This window comes from Schistocerca piceifrons, chromosome 4, assembly GCF_021461385.2.
Source record: "Schistocerca piceifrons isolate TAMUIC-IGC-003096 chromosome 4, iqSchPice1.1, whole genome shotgun sequence".
Taxonomy (NCBI): domain Eukaryota; kingdom Metazoa; phylum Arthropoda; class Insecta; order Orthoptera; family Acrididae; genus Schistocerca; species Schistocerca piceifrons.
In genome coordinates, this window is record NC_060141.1 from 538053905 (window position 1) to 538073705 (window position 19801).

Here is a 19801-nt window from a genome sequence, read left to right on the forward strand (position 1 = left end):
CACCACTACACAGTCCATATTAGTAGGTTTGGCCTTTTGTTTTTTGACTGATAGATTGGAATTTTCAAATGATTGAATATTATAGTAGATAAACGTAAACAAACTCATATTCACCTAAAATTCCGACTGGAAAAAGAAGTATACAAAGATAAAGTGGAACAAATGACAAAATTTCATACGGTGATTAAAATGTAACAAAAGAATAGAAACAAAAATGTACATTTCAACTAATTAACTGAATAAAAATATTGATCAAAGTTATTTCGATAAATATTTAAAAATATACTGCACCTGACGGGGTTTGTACCCAGAACCTTTTGCTTGTGAAGCTATGAACCTATCCATGGCACCACGCAACCTTACTATACAGCCGGCCGCGGTGGTCTAGCGGTTCTAGGCGCGCAGTCCGGAACCGCGCGACTGCTACGGTCGCAGGTTCGAATCCTGCCTCGGGCATGGATGTGTGTGATGTCCTTAGGTTAGTTAGGTTTAAGTAGTTCTAAGTTCTAGGGGACTGATGACCACAGTAGTTAAGTCCCATAGTGCTCAGAGCCATTTGAACCTTACTATACACGTTGACTTTTTCAACATTATTGAGCACTAAGCAAAACTTGGAAATTTCTTTTTGTCAGTTACTTGCAAACGACGGCCCACGAGGGTGAATGGCTGCGGAGTGTGTTACCTGGGATCTTATCCTAAATCACCGTGTATTTGCTTCCAAAAAGTCGACACCACCGCTGGGGGACCTCTCCTGCCTAACGTTCAGCAGAAGATGGGTCAGTAGAAATTGATAAGTTTTTTTGTCACCAAGGTCTCCAGAAATTTTTTTCCTGTGGCGATGTTCGAAAAGTGAAGTCTACAACAAAAGAGTAAATGCAAGGAATGAATTGATAGTTGGGTTTATGAATAGTGCTGCCCTCATGAAAAGAACCCCCAGACGACTTGAGAAGAGCTATAAGTATTGCTTTCAAGAAAAATCGAAAGTGGACTGAAGTGGGAGCTCGAATTAATTAAAATAAGCTTTGATTTTCATCATTTCCCTTTGTTGAATACCTTTGAGTATTGGTTTGTGTTATATTTGATTATTCTATAGCACCATGTTCTCAAATATTTGCTACTCCTGAAACATCCTGTATTTCGTGCTCTCTACTCCCTTTTACTTCCATTGACCTCCCCTGTGTCCGTTTAGGGATTTATTATATCACCCTTATACGCGCTTACTGTCATTAGTGATCGGTCATGAGATCTGCCTCTCACCTAAACACCGGCGAAACATTGCGTCTCTTTATGTATTTACCAAAATTTCTTGTGTCTCTTAGTCTTCTCAATGTTCTACACCTCTGTCCAGTTTTCCATACCTTTTTGTAACACGATTGGGCGACTTCGGATTAGTAACGCCGTCCTCCATTGACTTCTTTCACGAAAGATGGAATGACGACATCGTAGTTTGGTCCCTTAATCGCCATACAACCAGCCACGCACATTTCCCGAGAGTTACCCAACTGAGTTCTCCTTTACTATCCTTGCAACGCATCTCTGAATTTCCACGAAGTCTGCTCTGCTGTCTGGTAACTCCAAAAATGCTGGAGCAGTACTACAGAATTTGTTGCATTAGCGTACTGTATGCAGTTTGCTTTACTGCAGTTTCCCAGACACCGGCATCCGGCAACAAATCTTACTTTCAAACACCTTCTCAACTTAGTCTTTCCCCTAAATACTTAAATGTAATGGGTTACATGTCTTTACCCCCTCCCCTCCCCTCCCCTCTTCCTCTACTCGTACTACAGTACTGTATTATAGTAGCAGAAGAAATAACTAGAGAAGACGCACGTACTGGTTAAATGTTCTGCACGTGTAGAATTTGGCAGAGTTCATGAAAAAGATGGAATGTAAAAGAAAGCAGAATTTGAAGAACTAGAATGGTGAAGAGTTCACTATGTATTTAAGAGTTTCAGCGTAACAACTACGTCGTGCAAAGTGTGCGCCTCGGACAGACAGCTGAGCATTCTGCTAGTACGTGAGGTGCAATGTGCCAAGTGCATCTCCCTCTCTTATTCTTTTATATTCCTTCTTTGCAGAGAGAGGAATATTGCGAAGCGTAAAACTTTATACTGCTTGTTCCATTTTTCATTAGTCCTGAATACACGAACAGCTCAGTCAGTTTTTTCGCGTAATGCTGTGCGGCACGTTGCTACGATAACTCCGAAGTACCCTCACCGCTTAGGACATCACTACTTGACATCTGCCACAAGCATTTTCCTTCACGGCGCAATTCACAGATCTTAGCTACGCTGCTGCGGTATGTCAGTTACATACATTTCTGTTAACGTCCTCAGCCATGAGCCTAGATTTCATGAATGAAAAGTTTGTATCGGTGGACAGTGCATTGTTCTGAGACAAAATAAGATTAAAATACTAAATTTTAAAAAAAATGGTGAATCATGTTCAAAGTGGGTACTATTAAGGTTTGTAAAAAAAAATTGAAATACGTGCAATCTCAAACTCATAATATTAAACATCTTAAAATTATGAAAACAGTTCAAATGGAATGCAGAAATGCAGGTCATGCAGAATGTAGTCAGACCACTACACCGATACAAACAGAAATTACCGTCATTTTTCGAAACATGCTGTCACCTACTGTGAACATGCAGAAACAAGACAAAGGGATGCACTGAAAGCACATGTAAAGAACGTCACAATCAGGCACAGCGAGTAAAGTTTATTCCTGAAGTGAATGTAAACAGATTTCAGATGTAGCATATATGTCACATACAGACTGAGGTGGCTAAATAATCAGTAAATTATAACTCAGTTACAAGGATCCTCAGCCCTAAGGGTGGTTTCATGGACACTGACAGCAGAAGACGTAAGTGTGATTGTGACTGAAGATAGTCAGAGGTGACTGAAAAATACTCGATTCCTTCAAATATTTGTGATCTTTCTAATCGTATATGTTAACTTCCTACTTTTTCTAAATGCTGTAAAATTACTTCTTTCATCCTGCTCATTCTGCGAAGCACTGCTCGCATCTGGGAAGAGCGGGAAGTAAATCCCGTACGGTCATCATGATTTACGTTCTGTATGGCTTCCCTAGAGCCCTAATGAGAATGCTGGGGTGGCTCATCCGAAAGGAACACGACTGAGTGCCTGAACTACCAAGTCGAATCTGAAATCGGGCTACGTCTATAATAGCCTCATCGTCTACGAGAGTTAAATTCTTATCATCTTGATAAAACACTCGTTAATTTTTCGTCATTTCATTTATTTTCTGTTCACTTGTTGACAGCTTCGTTAATCATTCTCCAAATTCTGCTGTTAGTCTTAGTATCTTCCTCACAATTATTAGACTTTCAGGGAAAGAGTTTTGGCTGATCCGGGTTACTTATATGCACTGCTACACACACATATTAACACGCTAAATAAGGATTTCTTAAAATAGTTAAGTCTTCTATATCACCAGTCAGGTAGTAAACCAGCTACTCTAAAGAGACTCATAGATTCTACCACTGGACTGGAAAACGAGCACCGCGGTCAGTCACTGTTAAACCAGTTGGAGATGCTACACACACACACACACACACACACACACACACACACACACACACACACACACACGTGTAAGACTTTAAAAACCTCAACCTCCAATACATGTCCCTCGATTACGCCCTACGCTCGCGAGAGCTATCGGCTGACTCCCCATTTCGGGAGCAGCAAAATCGCCCCAGGAAGTCATTTTAATATGCAAAACTTCCGGCCAGTAAGCCTCGAAGGCGGAATGTAGACATTTCCATAGTCCATTCCCTGCTAACAATCTTAGTACTTGTTGTAACTCGATGCTTCCTGGTGTGGAACACAATAAATTCTAATGTAACAGATGTCAGAGAAAACCGGCCATTATGGGAAATCACAAACCTTTCAGCCAGCCATGTGGTCTCCAGGCTACACCGATCTAGGAGAATTAGAGAAAGATCGGCCCATCATCTCCAGGCCGGGGAACCTTACCCCCAGATACTGGCTCTGGCGGACACAATAAACAACAATATTACGTCACAGTACCAAGGTGGATATTTTGTCTCGGAATACTTTTCTTTCATGCAGATACGAAAGAAGTACATTTGCTGCCTCTTAGCTGTGAGTTGGTGTTAATGGTATTACAGTCACACCTCTCCTTTATCAGCCCCCGGCCTAAAATTCCCAAAACTGAAACACCTTACTTTCCCTCTTCCTCAACTACAGTGATGACTAGTACAGCTACGGGCTTTATTCTGTGGACGATGAAGTGTGCCATCCTCCACGTCATTAGTAGCACTACGTTCATCGTCATAGACTGGTTAGCACAACTAGCGCTGATCCGTCACCGAAGTATTAAGCCGCACGTGTTGCCACTCTGTTCAACAGCATCGTAGCGCCTTAGGAGTGTGCTGTCCCTCGAATGTTAACTATGCACAGGGGCGGAGCAAAAACAAGAAACTTTCCGGCTCAGAGGGTCACAGTAATGGTGGTTTGCGGTGCAGTTGTTTTACCCTTTTTTCCACTGTATCCTGTCTGTGCCTCCTTCCCCCCCCCCCCCCCCCCCCAACCTTTCTCCCTCTCACCATGCCATGCCCCACCTGCGCGCAGCTGTAGCAGTGAGCGAGTGGCTGCTATTGTTGCGTCAGCCAGTGAGTACGAGCACTCCACGGCGGCCACCGACCTGCCTGATGCAACGGACAGCTGCAGGTAACTGCTCGGGGGACCCGGCAGCAATTGCCGAGTGCCGGCAAAGCTGCGTGAAGCTGTGGTACGCTCCGCCTGGAGCTCCAACTCGGACGTTTCCCCAGTTCACACCAGATACTCGGCGTGACGGGCGTCCATATTCGTAAAGACAGGACGGTGTGAGGGACTGACTGAACAGTGAAAGATGAAGGTAACGCCGAACCTCAGAGTACTACCTCCCAGAGTAACAGGCGATCTCGAATATATCAGAGACGATCACCAAACAACTTCATAGACGCCACTTGTTTTCCGTATAGCCATCGACCTATTAGCTTTATTTTTCCTGTAAAAATGTTTTTATTAATAGTAATTGAAATGGCCAGTAAAATTTTTCTGGGCTTGTGACCGCATTGTCATTATGTAGAACTATCGACGTTTCGGTCACTGTTGCAAGTGACCTTCGGAAAGATGTCTCCTGCAGCAGTGACAATGCGGTGAAAAACCCAGAAAAGTTTTATAGACTGTGACAATAGCCGCGGAAGCCTGCGTTTATATATAGTGGACGAAATGGTTCAGATACCCATACTAGCTGTGGAATGCCATGGCAGATACTTTGTGATACCACAAGGCTTAGTGTTAGAAACATTACTGTTCTAATTAAATAATATGGGCATTGTGTTTGAGATGATGGGCCGATCTTTCCCTAATTCTCCTAAATCGGTTGTAGCCCAGAGACCACATGGCTGGCTGAAAGGTTTGTAATTTCCCATAATGGCCGGTTTTCTCCGACATCTGTTACATTAGAATATATTGTGTTCCATACCAGGAAGCATCGCGTTACGACAAGTACTAAGAGTGTTAGCAGGCAATGGACTATGGAAGTGTCTACATTCCGCCTTCGAGGCTTACTGGCCGGAAGTTTTGCATATTAAAATGACTTCCTGGGGCGATTTTGCTGCTCCCAAACTGGGGAGTCAGCCGACGGCCCTCGCGAGCGTAGGGCATAATCGTGGGACACGTGTTGGAGGTTGAGGTTTTTAAAGTCGTGTGTGTGTGTGTGTGTGTGTGTGTGTGTGTGTGTGTGTGTGTGTAATACTAAAGCATCACCCTGTGACTCTTACAATTCAAATCAGAGCGCTACATACAGTCATAAACACAATTTCGTCTCACTGCGTTTCGACAGGTTTACTTCTTATATGATTGATATCATCAAGTTATGAGGCGATATAGATTAATGCAGAAATACAAGTACAACTTCAAATAGCCAAGATCACTATTGTTCGGCCTTTATTGTGATGACCGGTTTCAGCAAACCACGTTGCCACAATCAGATCTTCCGCAGCACAGTTCACTAAATCTTGGTGAAACGCATATTTTATCGCACCATATCATAGAACAATATTTCCTGAACATGAAAACCATAACATTTCAGCAACTCGAGCATAAAATAACTATTACATAAAATAGCGTACGTACTGCACTGATTATAAAAGCTCATGTTCGTACATTATCAGAATGAAGTCTACATTCCGCTAACGTACGAATATGGGCTTGTATAATCAGTGCAATATGTACGCTGTTTCATATAATAGTTATTTTATACTTGACGTAGTGATATACTACCATTATCGTGGTCATGAAAACCGTTCTGTGATGTAATATGATACAATATGTATTTTATCAAGATTCACTGAATTGAGATGCGAAAGATCGGATGATAGCAACGTAATTTACTGAAACTGGTCACAATGACAAATGTTATACAATAGCGATCTTGGCTGTCTAAAGTTGTGATTGTGTGTCTAGTTTTACGTCCGTAAGAGACGAGAAGACGAGAATGTAACGCCCTCAAAACATTCTGGATCAAAAGTAAGTAAGTGTGTGTGTGTGTGTGTGTGGGGGGGGGGGGGGGGGGGGGGGAGGGGGTTCGTTCCTCTCTTCTCATTACTGTTCCCTATTACGCCAACATCTTTTCTCTCATGTCGCCTTGCGAACATAATTTCCAAGTTGGACATCACTCTGCTTTATTCAAGCGCCAAGCTTGACTTCCACAAATGCATGATTTACGTTACATGACAACGGTTGTTAGACGTTCTTGTCTTTAATCCCCTGAAGTAGTTCTCAAGATCACACGACATTAACGAGAGGAATTCACGCTGTTCGTTCGTAGCGTGACTCGTTACGAATGAATTCGACGTAATAGATGCAGTAAAGGTACCTGAAATTGCGGCCGAGTGTGGATGATGTGACAGAGCAGAGTAGAGTCGAGATGACCCTGTCCTGTTGTTAAGAGTCGAACTTCGTCTGCTTCTTACTAGAAAAAAGGCTGACGGACACCGAAGGTTCCCTGTAAGGGACGCGATTGTTTCTGTGCCTTCGCCTTATTCAATGTGAGCTGTTGCGCTCTCTCTCTCTCTCTCTCTCTCTCTCTCTCTCAATAAACGATAGACTCGCCCCCTTCTGATATCCGGAGAGCTGTCTAAAGAATCTTGCGCTGGAGCTGTAATGAACGGGCTGTGTGGGGGGGAATCGCTTTTCCCTTGTGGCCATACGATGTAATTTTTCTCTCAAACGATGGCCGCGATATAATCTTTGGCGTGTCTGCAGTTGAGTCTTTCGTCAAAACCTCAAAGCCGTCGGCACCATTACTTCGTATCTGTTGACATCATAATCGCTCTCTCTGTCGGTGAAAGCAAGAAGATCTTCACTGCGCTTTAGAAGCCCTAAAGTTTTCAGTAACTCATATCGGTTTATTCCCTAGGCAATAACGATAACTTTCGTACCTCCTTTTCGTTTTCCACATTAACGATTCACTTGGAAGTTGCTTTTGCCGAAGCTTCTGGGAAGACAGAGGACAACCTTTCCCTTAAGGCCTCCTTCTAGAATCCATTTACTTTTCAGTACATTGTGAAGCCCATCTTAATTTTTTCTTCTGTTTTCGTGTATAAAAACTTGCAGAATTTAATTTCAGTCAATAATCACAAATCATCGTCAGTAATTTCTCTGCATAACGTCCATCTTCTGATCAGCCTGGAAAGAGGGAAACAAAACTACTGGATCATATTCCTCTTGTAAACAATAATTAATAAAATAATTAAAGCTGCTAACATTAATGGTTCAAATGGCTCTGAGCACTATGGGACTTAACATCTGAGGTCATCAGTCCTCTAGAACTTAGAACTACTTAAACCTAACTAACCTAAGGACATCACACACATTCATGCCCGAGGCAGGATTCGAACCTGCGACCGTAGCGGTCGCGCGGTTCCAGACTGAAGCTCCTAGAACCGCTCGGTCAAAGCGGCCGGCTGCTAAAATTAGAGCAAAAATTACCTGAAACATGCCTGCATAAAACAAAAACGCCTTATGTCTATATACAAAAGGAAACGCCCTGAGTGGCTCATCGTCTCCCAGCCCAAACCGCTAAAGACAGAAACTTGAAATTTGGAGAGGGTGTTGATCTTAGACTGTAGGCATCGTTTAAGAAGAGTTTTTGAAATTCCTCCCCTAGGGGGATGAAATAGGGGATGAAAGGTTTTTGATAATATGTCCCTATTAAGGCAATTTTGAAGCTAGAATTGGGAAAACTAATATTACACTATTCTCACGGTGTGTAGATTTACACATGAAAAATGGACGTAAAAACATAAAATTCGATTAAAGAGAAACAAAAAAGATGTGCCGATCACACAGTCAACGCGATCGAAACAGCGAGTGCTAAGTTAGCACTACCGTAAACTGGTTAAGCCGAAGTGGTATCGTCGTAATTTGTAAACAATGTTAGCTAGGGTGTAGTCGAACAGGTATAATAAACACTGCAGGCAAGGCCACAGAGTCGGGAGAAAAGTAATATCAACGGCATTTCTGGTCCTAGGAAACTGGGGTGCAGTTGCGACTCGAAAAACATTTGACACAAAATCGTCAGGTGTCTACTGTACATCTGTTGACAAATGTGACGACAGTAAAGTAAAAAACTCAGTTACGTAAAAAATATTTTGGAACTGAAATGTTATAAATGCTCGTAGTAATAATATGAAATACATCTAAAATAGGTGAGTGAAATTTCTATATAAAGAAAGGAAGTAGGTGCAGGTTGATACGTAATGCCGGAAAACTATGGCGGAAATTTGGTACACAACAGTAATAATATACCCATGTATTAAGTTAGAGGTAAAAAGATTTTTTATTCAGTCCCCTTCAGAAAACTGGCAAAGACATGCCAAATCCATGTAACGCTGAACCTGTGCTGATCGCGTCCCGGAGGTGAACCAATGTGATATTTAGGAGGTGGGCGTAATGTTAAAGATCTACAGTGTGTGTTGGCAGAGCCAAATACCAGCACAAATTCTTTACCTGTCGTCTCCATTACAATTGAAACCGTCTAGAAATTGCCTGCAGAAAATGCTTTATTTTTTCGCTGTCAGTAGGAGAACAATGAGGAAGAAATTTAGTTGGTTGGTTTGGGGGAGGGGTTGAAACAGTGAGGTCATTGGTTCCATTGGATTAGGGAAGGACGTCGGCCGTGCCCTTTCAAAGGAACCATCCCGACGATTCAGGGAAATCACAGAAAATCTAAATCAGGATGGACGGACTCCGGTTTGAACCGTCGTCCTCCGGAATGCAAGTCCTCGCTCGGTTAAGAAATTTCTGAGAACGTACGTTTAGAGCACAGCATTGTATAGCAGTGAGACAGAGACTGTGGGGAAACCGGTACAGAAGAGAAGGATTTGAGATGTGCTACACAAAAATGTTGATAATTTGGTGGACTAGTAAGGTAAGGAATGAGAGGATTTCTACAGAATCGGCGAGGAAAGGAATACATGGAAAACACTGACAAGAAGAAGGAATTCACTTAGTGCCCTCCAGAACCACTGTGTGCTGTACACAAACCACCCCTTAATACAAACGAATCCAAGAATGCCTCCTCCCACTCGCTGTTGATGGAGCCAGAGTGATGTTCATGTGGATCCCTGGCCACATCGGAGTGTCAGGGAATGAAGCTTCCGATGCTGCCGCCTTGGCAGCAGTCAGACTACCTAGGCCTGTTAGCTATTCTGTCACTTCAGATGATCAATGTGTTGCTGCTCGTGGAAAAATTGTGTTCGTATCGCATGAACACTGGTCTTCTCTAAATTGGAACAAACTCCGGGAAATTAAACACCTCCCAACGGCTTGGACGACTTCCTCTCGCCCCTCTCGTCGCGAGGAGATGCTTTTAGCTCGGCTGTGTATTGGGCAGTATCGTTTCAGTCACTGTCATTTGTTAAGGGAAGACTCCACACCACTCTGTGCGTACTTGCAACCAAAAAGTGACAGTAAGAAATTTTCTGACACTATGCCGATTTTATAGCTGTTCACGTTTTGATGTATGTTTGCCACCTGAATTATCAGATATTTTAGCAGATACAGCACGAACTGTAATGGCGTTTTACTTTTTTCGTCATCGTAACATAACAAGGAAATGTAATTTTCAACAGTTTGAGCAATCTCCTCAAAGGGGAGCTGATCATTTTAGCTATCCCTTTATGCCACTCGTTCAGGCTCTGAGAGTATTACGACTTCAAATTCATTCGGTATTTGACTGTATTAAGTTACGACATGGGGGGCTTAAGACCTCAGCTGTTCTGCACCCTAAAGTAGCAACAATCAAGAAGATGAAGGAGGAGAAGGAGAAGGAGGAGGAGGAGGAGGAGGATAGGATGATAGAACCTCCAAGGTACTAGAGGGAAATGTAGAGGAAGACACAGATTGGGACACATCCAGCAAATAACTGAGGGCTTAGGTTGCAAGTGCTACTCTGAGATGAAAGGGTTGGTACAGGAGAGGAATCCGGGGCGGGACGCATCGAATCAGTCAAGAGTGACGACTCAGAAAAAAATGAAAACATAGCAGTAATTAGTTGACAAATAGGGGAAACTTTCGAACAGAATGTGTAACAGTGGGGAGAAAATTTAGTTGTAGTGGGGGATGGGATCTATTGAGTCATACCAGTGAAAAGTAGTTGGGCATCATTGTTAAAGATTTGCATGTGACAGTGCAAAACCGTGATAGCACTCGTTACGTGCAGTGTACATGGTCTTCCATGTTCGTCCCTCCACACGAAAGTGAGCAGCTTGCACAATAGTCACAGAGACCGCTGGTACTGTGGTTAAGTAACAGAATTCATATTCCGTATTGACAAAGTACAAATAATAGTTCGGCCATCCTGATTTGGATTTACCTTGTTATAAACAGAGTAAAAGCAGAAGCGGCGAATTGTAGTACAGGGTGTTTATAAATGAATATCGAGGTTATCACGCTTTATAATATTACATGAAACTTAATGTTATAAATGATATGTCAAATGAAAGAGCAACTCGTAATTGTGTTTGGCACCAGTGCGCATGCGCAGCGCGCAATGTTTCCGCCGCAATCCCGGCGGAAAGTTTATGGGCCTTTCGTTTTTGGTGAACCTACTGTAACTGGCACTCCTTACCTTTATACACTAGAGCAATGGCTCTTCCCTCAGTTGGAAGAAGATGAGCCAGAGAACTTCATTTTACAGCAAGATGGTGCGCCACCTCACTAGCATAGCGAAGTACACTATTGGTTGAACTTCACTGTACCCAAGCGCTGGATAGGCCGCAAGGGGCCCAATGACAGGGCTTGCTTTGCATGGCCTCCACGTTCACCCGACCTAACGCCATGCGATTTTTTTCCTTTGGGGCTTCATCAAGGATCGTGTGTACATGCCTCCGCTACCAGCAGACATCCCTGAATTTAGAAACCGGATTGAAGTAGCTGTTGATACAATCACTGAAGACACACTTATCAACGTCTGGGAAGAACTCGGCTATAGACTTGATGTGTGCCGTGTGACAAGTGGTGCTCACACTGAACATTTATAAGGTTCTTGGTAAAACTGTTGGAATTGCTCTTTCATTTGACATATCATTTATAACTGTAAGTTTAACATAATAAATATTCTAAACCGTTAAAACCCCGATATTCATTTATAAATACGCTGTATAGTGGAGAGTAGCCAGTTGATGGACGAAGAATGAGAATAACGTGGTGGTGGTGGTGGTGGTGGTGGTGGTGGTGGTGGTGGTGGTGGTGGTGGTAAGAGTAAGAAAAGTCGTGTACCTGCAGAACAGTGTCCCATCGTATGATCCAAGGAAGAAATAAGAATGTTACATGCAAAGAATTTTTATTCAGCAAGAGAACTTACTGGTGTCGACTGTTTACAAAAGCGCAATAAATAGTGGTCTTCGGCTCATAACGAATATCTGGCGACCAGAAAAAAATAAGTAATCAGGGTCTGCAGAAAAGCGAACAAGACTCATACGGAACAGATAAGGGAGATAAAGTAGAGATGGCTGGGGCACACATTGAGAAAGGCAGATGGAGCAATGGAAAAGAAGACGTTGGAATGAAATCCTCAAGGAGCAAGGAAGAGAGACATACTAGAGGTACACGGCAGGGGACGGTTAAAGGGAACGCAAGAAGAGTTGCGAAGACTTGGGCGAAATTGAGGGAAATGGTCAAAGAGATAGATGACGAGTTCTTCTGGATGGCTTACACCGCATCAGGGGCCAAAAGAATTAGTAAATAGGCTTAAGTCTCTTACGAAAACTCAACGCATTATTTGCTGGTCAGCTATTTTTCTTTCTTTCCTTTTTCATTCAGTCACGACCAGATTGTAGCTGTTGGAATTTTTCGTAATTTCTACAGGAACACAACAGCGACGAAAGATGATGATGATGATGATGATGATGATGATGATTGGTTTGTGGGGCGCTCAACTGCGCGGTTATCAGCGCCCGTACAAACTCCCAGCCTTTGCTCAGTCCAATCTCGCCACTTTCATGAATGATGAGGAAATGATGAGAACAACGCAAACACCTAGTCATCTCGAGGCACGTGAAAATTCCTGACCACACCGGGAATCGAACCCGGGATCCCGTGCTCGGGAAGCGAGAACGCACCGCGAGACCACGAGCTGTGGACAGACGGAATGATGTCACTGGAACACCGGTAGATTAAGTTTATAAATGTTAATGGAGATTATGTTGCAAAATAAAAAGATTTTTGAAAGCAGATCCTCATTTTCGACGTCGAGGCCAAAAGTTAGCAGACCACCGTGATAAACGCAGCTGCCGAAGGTCAGCTTCACGTAACGAAAGGAAGACGGGCGAGCAGACGGCTTATCGAGGGCGCTGCGGTCTACTCTACTCTGCTCTGCTGTGGCCTGGCTCGGGCTGCGCTGTGCTCAGAAAGGTCAGCCAGAATCTGCCGCAGACGGCGCGTGGGCAGCGGGGGAGTACGCTCGGCTAAGTACAACGGCGGCCTTTTATACCGACAGGCAGACGTGTGCCTCCGCCGCAGCCGCCGCCGCCGTTTCGCGGCTTACATAAACAGGACCGCCCGCGCATTCGGATTCAGCTCGCGCCTTGCGTAACGCCGGCACGTCCGCAGTCCACCATCTTCCTTGCCATTTTTCTTACATTTCATTTTCTTTCTCCTTTCCGCCCACGTCGCTGTCTCTACTTGGCCGGTTGGGTCGCGGACGTCCTTCCTCGGCCATTACATGCAAGAAAACTCAATCTCCGTTCGTCCGGAACTCAACAGTTTATACAGCTTGGTTGTCTTCCTCCCCTCCCCCCCACCCCACTCTCCCCAACGAAATTGTGCTTTCACTTCCAAATCAGAATAATTTTACCTCTTTTATATATATATATATATATATATATATATTTATATATATTTATATATATATATACCACTGCTTCTTAGTTCTGATGCAGGCGTTCATTTCCTAGAAATGCATGCCGATGTACGTTAAGGGCGCTGTGGCACCTGCATTAGAAATAACGAATGCTTCCTCAAAGTTTTTCTCTTGTATAATACCCCTACGAAGCATTGTTTGAATTGCAGAGGAATGTAATAAAAGAAATGCTCCTCAAATGGTAAAAAAAATGAATTAATCATACAACCTTCGATGCAGTGTTGCACATTCGATTTGAAAGACTGAAAGTACGAGACATGTCAAGGCGTACGTACTGTTTTTAAATACGCCGTTGCAGCCGTCGCAGCCCTCTCGATGGCTGGCTGCGCGTGCGGACTGATTACCAGCATCTACTGGCTGTCAGATTAGATGGTAGTGAAATTTTCGTGTTTGCTTAAGAGGTGGTTTACTATCTTTTGGTTCAAAGCCGCCCGGGATTTGCCGAGCGGTCTCAGGCGATGCAGTCATTTACTGTGCGGCTGGTCCCGGCGGAGATTAGAGTCCTCCCTCGGGCATGGGTGTCTGTGTTTGTCCTTAGGATACTTTAGGTTAAGTAGTGTGTAAGCTTAGGGACTGATGACCTTAGCAGTTAAGTCCCATAAGGTTTCACATACATTTGAATTATTTTTGTTCAAAAATCGATTTTTTAAAATTGCATTTTTGGATCCATAAGTGTTTAGAATCCACCCCTGTAACAATATTTCCGAATACGGAACGCAAAGGTTTGTTATTCACGGTTGAACAAAAAAAATGCACCTCCCTGAAATCGGCCTTTTTCACGCACCAGTTTTTTTCTTTCGGAGGACGAGTTATTGTACCGGTGCTTGGGAGGAAACACACAAAATTCAAATGAAAGTCTGAACGCGTATGTTTGGAAGTTAGCCCCCCAAGCATTTGCATTCTGGTGCGAAGACGGTGGAGATTACGACTTTCCTGGCAGTGAGCAGCTTCAACCAAGGGTATTCAGCAATTCTGAAGTCCATGACAATGATGGACGTCACCAGGGGCTCCATTCGACGCAGTTAGCCAAGCATTCGGACGACCAACGGATTAAAGCGACCGAAAACCGCTTGTCACCGGCCGTACGAGCGGTTCTGGAGCAGCGCAGGATGGTCCAGATCGAGCAGAACGCCCTCTAAGAGGAAGGACCAGTTTATGGATCCGGAATAGCAGATTGAACGTCAGTGGCATAATATTGCATTTCTGTGTAGTTAAAACTTCAAACGCGTTTTTCTCGAAATGACTTTCTTTTTATCGCGCGGTGTGGTAACTTCAACTCTACTGAACCGATTGGCATGATTCTTTGTTTCTGACGAAGCTAACTAAGTTGTCTAGGAGCTGTACCACTTTTATTCCGATCCATCAACTATAAATATTTTTACATGGCCGACGAAGTCGCAAAATCGTTGAAAAAACCTTTTTTCTTTTTTTCAAATGGCCATTTTGTTTTCCTATGGTCCAAATAACTTACGCGAGGTACAACTCCTAAATAATCTTACATACTTCGCTAACGTCAACTGAATTTTGATTTCAGACGAGCCGGCTGACCTGTGACATACCGCGCGTGGACGTCTACATTGAAATTTGGTTCCGTTCCGACGGCACTTCCGCCTTTGCTCTTCAACATTTCCGGTCGAAAAATTTCCAGTTTATAGAAGAAATATCAATAAACATTTTGACAAAATTTGACATTGATATCTATAACACATCCCGAGAAAAAAAATTCTCAATGAAGATGCTTTTTCGGGCCAAAGATAGTAAACCTCCCCTTCAATGCATCCCTCAATTGAAAATTCTAGCCGGTGTACAAAAGTGAAACTAGTTGAAATTTATCGGTAGATTAGTGGATTAGTGCAGTTTATGGAGAAACTGTTAAGTCATCAAGTAATGAGAACATCCATTAGAGTTGTTACGGATGGCTGTTCATGATGGAGTGCGAAGTGGAAGACCACCTGTCATCATCGAAGACTTGTTGCAGAAAGTATGTACGTATGTAGGTCACGTATACTGTAACAGCTTCTCCTGTCTCACCTAGCGCTACACGCGTGCGTCGTGTAAATGTGATGTATGACTTAAAAACACGAAAACAATTTTCTTTATAACGCTCTGCGTGTCATTGTCAGTACTGTAAAATGGCGGATATATGAACGTTATAAGATTATACATTAAGAAAGGTAAATTTCAAGAGGACTGTTACCACAGCGTTTCAGCGCTGTCTGCGGGACTAGGAAAAAATTTATGTGATAAAAAAATTTAAGGTGACAATGCATAAGGTATCACGACAGAGTATGCACAGGAGAAGGAAAAATCAGGATTTAAAAGTTAAAAGAAGTAGAATCTGCAACAATATGCGTAAGTAAAACATATAGTAGAACTGTCGCATTGATGGCACTCTTCTTTCTGCAGCAAGATATGTATTCTACGTTGCTGGTCATTTACATTACAGCGTCGACACTGTTCGGACGGATTGGCACAGCACCTCACTGCGGGAACAAGCGATCTCCAGAAGAGGTTAACCGCAGCAACTGGCTCAGCCGGGCTGTCCATCATCATAAATGTTGAAATAGGCATCAGTAACAGATTCGGCCGGCAGATGGACCGTGGCTCACACGAAGCGTTTCCTGTGGAGGACTCCTGAGGTGCATGCGGGCACCTGTCAGCAAGCGATTTCCAGGAATAATGGACACAAATGTCACATTTTTCATATATCCGTTGATTTTTTTTTTTTTTTTTTTTTTTTTTTTTTTTACGGATATGAGGCATTATCGTGCAACTGTTGTTGGGACAAAATTAGCGGTTATAGGACGAATGCTGCCATGAGCTTCTGACACGCGTTTTGGTGGCTTCCAGTCGCTTTAACGTACGGGTCACTCACTACTAATTGCTCTCTGCAGCCGGAGACTTCAAGCCGTGTTTGCCTTAGTTTCCGTCCGGCTTCTGCCCCACATACAGCAAGCTTGGAGAAAAAAGGAGAAAGACACCTCCCCAGAGAGTCCCTCTAAATCCCCTGAGGGCACATTATTCGACAAAAATGAATGTTTTATGTTTTTTAATGAGCAGATTAACGCGACACGGCGGCCTTTGTGCGCGGCGCCGCCTGACGGTGCTCGGCTTTTGTTCGGCGTCGTTTCCAAGTGGCGCCTCGGCGCCAGGCGTCGGCGAAAATTGGATTTCTTGCACGCCGCCGTAAAAGACCTGGCAGGCGGCGAACGCGCGCTGGGCTGGTACTTTATTCCCGCAGACTCTGTGATAACTGTGGCTGCGGTGTTACAGTAGGGCAGCTGCGGCAGCGGCTCCACCACCTCTGGCTCGCATCATTTAGCAGCCCCACAGGCGACCGACACACACTACTCTTACACATAGCTGCGAGGCTGTGATTGGCGTTGAACCCTTGTAGTTTTTCATTGGCTGGAGATTGGTTTGAGTCTCTTGACTTCTATTTTAACTAAAGTCCAGTCTTGATCACAACACTTATGTCTCAATAACGTAGGTGACCGGTTTCGGTTATATTTACATAACTTCGTAGCAGCTGAAGAGAGCTCTGCCTACCATCCTCCAAGGAAGCCATGGGTCTGAAGATGGTTATATAAATATAACCGAAACCGGTCACCTATGTTATTGAGACGTAAGTGTTGTGATCAAGACTGGACTTTAGTTAAAATATGATACTTTATTGATCACTGTTCCAAAAATGTTTACTCTTGACTTCTGTCTCGTAAATCGTGTAAATTCTAACTACAAATGCTCCCCAAGCTGGAAAACATGACTATTTGGAGACAATGATCGGTTCAGTTGGGGCAGAGGACGCAGTCGATCTCATGTAAACACAGCCCACACCGTTACGGACTCACGAACAACTTGCACAGTTCCTTGTTGAGAACGTGAGTCTGTGGCTTCGAGGGCTCCGGGCCACACTGGAAACATACCATCAGCTCTTACCAACTGAAACTGGAACTCGTAGCTTGCCTGCCAGGTCACGGTTTTCCAGTAATCTAGTGACCAACCGATACGGTCACGAGCCGATGAGAGGCGCAGCAGGTGATGTCGTGATGTGATGTGATGTGCTGTGCTGTTATCAAAGGCACTCAGGTCGGTCGCTTGCTGACACAGCCCATTAACGCCAAATTTCGCCGCACTGTCGTAACGAATGCGTTCTGCGGTTATTTCACGCAGTGTAGCTTGTCCGTTAGCACTGACAACTCTGTGCAGACGCCGCTGCTCTTAATCGTTAAGTGAAAGCCGTCGGCCACTGCGTTGTCCGTGGTGAGAGGTAATGCCGGAAATTTGGAGTCTACAGCACACTGTTGACAATACGGATCTCACAATATTGAATTTCCTGCCGAACTCGGATATGGAGTATCCCATGCGTCTATCTATAACTGCCAGTCCACATTCAAAGTATGTTAGTTCGTGTCGTGCGGCCATAATCACGTCGGAAACCTTTTCACGTGAGTACAAATGATAGTTCCGCCAATGCACTGTCATTTTATACCTTGTGTACCGCCATCTGTACATGTACATATCGCTATCCCATGACGTTAGTCATCTCAGTGTCTTGTTGCACAGAAATCGGTGAAGGGTTCCTTCTGGGCTCGATTTGGAGATTCTTCCATTATGTGTCGGGTTGTTTGCTTTTTGTCTCCGCAGTCACCTTTTGAATATGATTCCTCCCCTGCCGGCCGCAGTAGCCGAGCGGTTCTGGCCGCTACGGTCGCAGGTTCGAATCCTGCCTCGGGCATGGATGTGTGTGTTGTCTTTAGGTTAGTTATGTTTAAATAGTTCTAAGTTCTAGGGGACTGGTGACCTAAGATGTTAAGTCCCATAGCGCTCAGAGCCATTCTTCCCCTCACTTCACGGAGGGCGTCGGAACTGCTGCTTTGGCCAATTCAGTTTAATGTCGTCCACACTTTGCGTTATCTGTTCAAACTAGGAGGCTTCTCCGTGATACGTGATTGTGAAACGTTAATATTGTAGTGGACAGCGTTCTTGCTAGTGTTTCCAGACACTGCGAACGTCAAAGTTAATTAGTTCTTTAGCAGTAGCTAGTATGAGTTCCCTAGACGCTTGTCTTCTGCCATGTATGTCAGCTGTGTGTTTATGTATAAATAGCTGATCCTCACGTCGTATTATACAGTGATGCCGTTGTGTTGTATTGTAAGGCGCCACGTATACCGTTTGTATATGTATACGTGTAGGACGCCGTTGTCGTCTCTTCTTTCCCTCGTCGATATCAGAGCATGAGAAATGTTTGTGTTTACCTATTTGTTGTTGATAACACACAACTACACGGCCACGGTTCCACCTGATTCCAGGATAGCTAGCTTAATATAGTATAAAGATAGTGGGTTTCGATGCAGCGTTATTTAAGTGTGATTTTATTCTTCACTTAATCTTTGGGACTCTAAGAACCACCTACTCTTAATCAGGCCCAAAACTCGACTCGTAACGAAAGCACTTACGAACAGTCTGTCACAATATTAATAATACGTAAGGCTCTACACCATTTTAAGAAAATATCACTGTTCATGAAATAACAAAATATACGAATAAACTTCTTTATATCTTTCCTTGCATTCGATCAAATGCTTTCAAATGTTTATTTCGCACCCATATTTCATTCACACCTCGATGTAGAGTGTAAATGTGTGCATGAAAAATAGTACACTGTTTCTGCTGACAGCCACGTATGAGCTTTTGGATTGCTAGGCTACTTCGATCAAGAGGATTTATATTGGATTTTGAAATTGATCTTTCTATCCAAACTTACGTCCTCCACAATGGCCGTTTCGCGATAGTTAAGAATTCGCGTAAATTGTATTCTCGCGAGTTTAAAGCAAACCATCGGTGGCGCGAAAGCAGTCTTGATACCGCGGCACACTCGCGACGCTTACTACGCCGTCACGAAATGTACCTGCATACGTCTACAATCAGTTCCAAGGTCATAATTCGCCCCCACGCGATTGTGTGCAATTGAACACCGTCAGCCGGCCGAAGTGGCCGTGCGGTTAAAGGCGCTGCAGTCTGGAACCGCAAGACCGCTACGGTCGCAGGTTCGAATCCTGCCTCGGGCATGGATGTGTCTGATGTCCTTAGGTTAGTTAAGTTTAAGTAGTTCTAAGTTCTAGGGGACTAATGACCTCAGCAGTTGAGTCCCATAGTGCTCGGAGCCATTTGAACCATGTCAAATCAATTATCTCTCGAATCGTAATGACTGATTCCGACACTGACCGTTCATAAACGCACAATTAACTCTGTTTTTTCTAAGAGTAAAAGAATGTCATCACGCCATCTACATAGTTATTAAAATATTATTCCAAAAGACCTCGAACATTCATC

General features: G+C 43.8%; 1 protein-coding gene and 1 long non-coding RNA gene across 4 annotated transcripts in view; one reads left to right on the top strand and one right to left on the bottom strand.

Moving 5' to 3' along the window:
- The window catches only part of LOC124795365 (very low-density lipoprotein receptor-like), a 612937-nt gene that overhangs the window by 435801 nt on the left and 157335 nt on the right, over window positions 1–19801 (top strand). The gene's annotated exons all lie outside the window — the stretch shown is intronic.
- Window positions 1–19801, bottom strand: part of LOC124795366 — a 140599-nt gene that overhangs the window by 31360 nt on the left and 89438 nt on the right. The window contains exon 3 of the long non-coding RNA XR_007016683.1: window positions 7482–7728. This is a non-coding gene — a long non-coding RNA (uncharacterized LOC124795366). The remainder of the gene's footprint in view (window positions 1–7481; window positions 7729–19801) is intronic.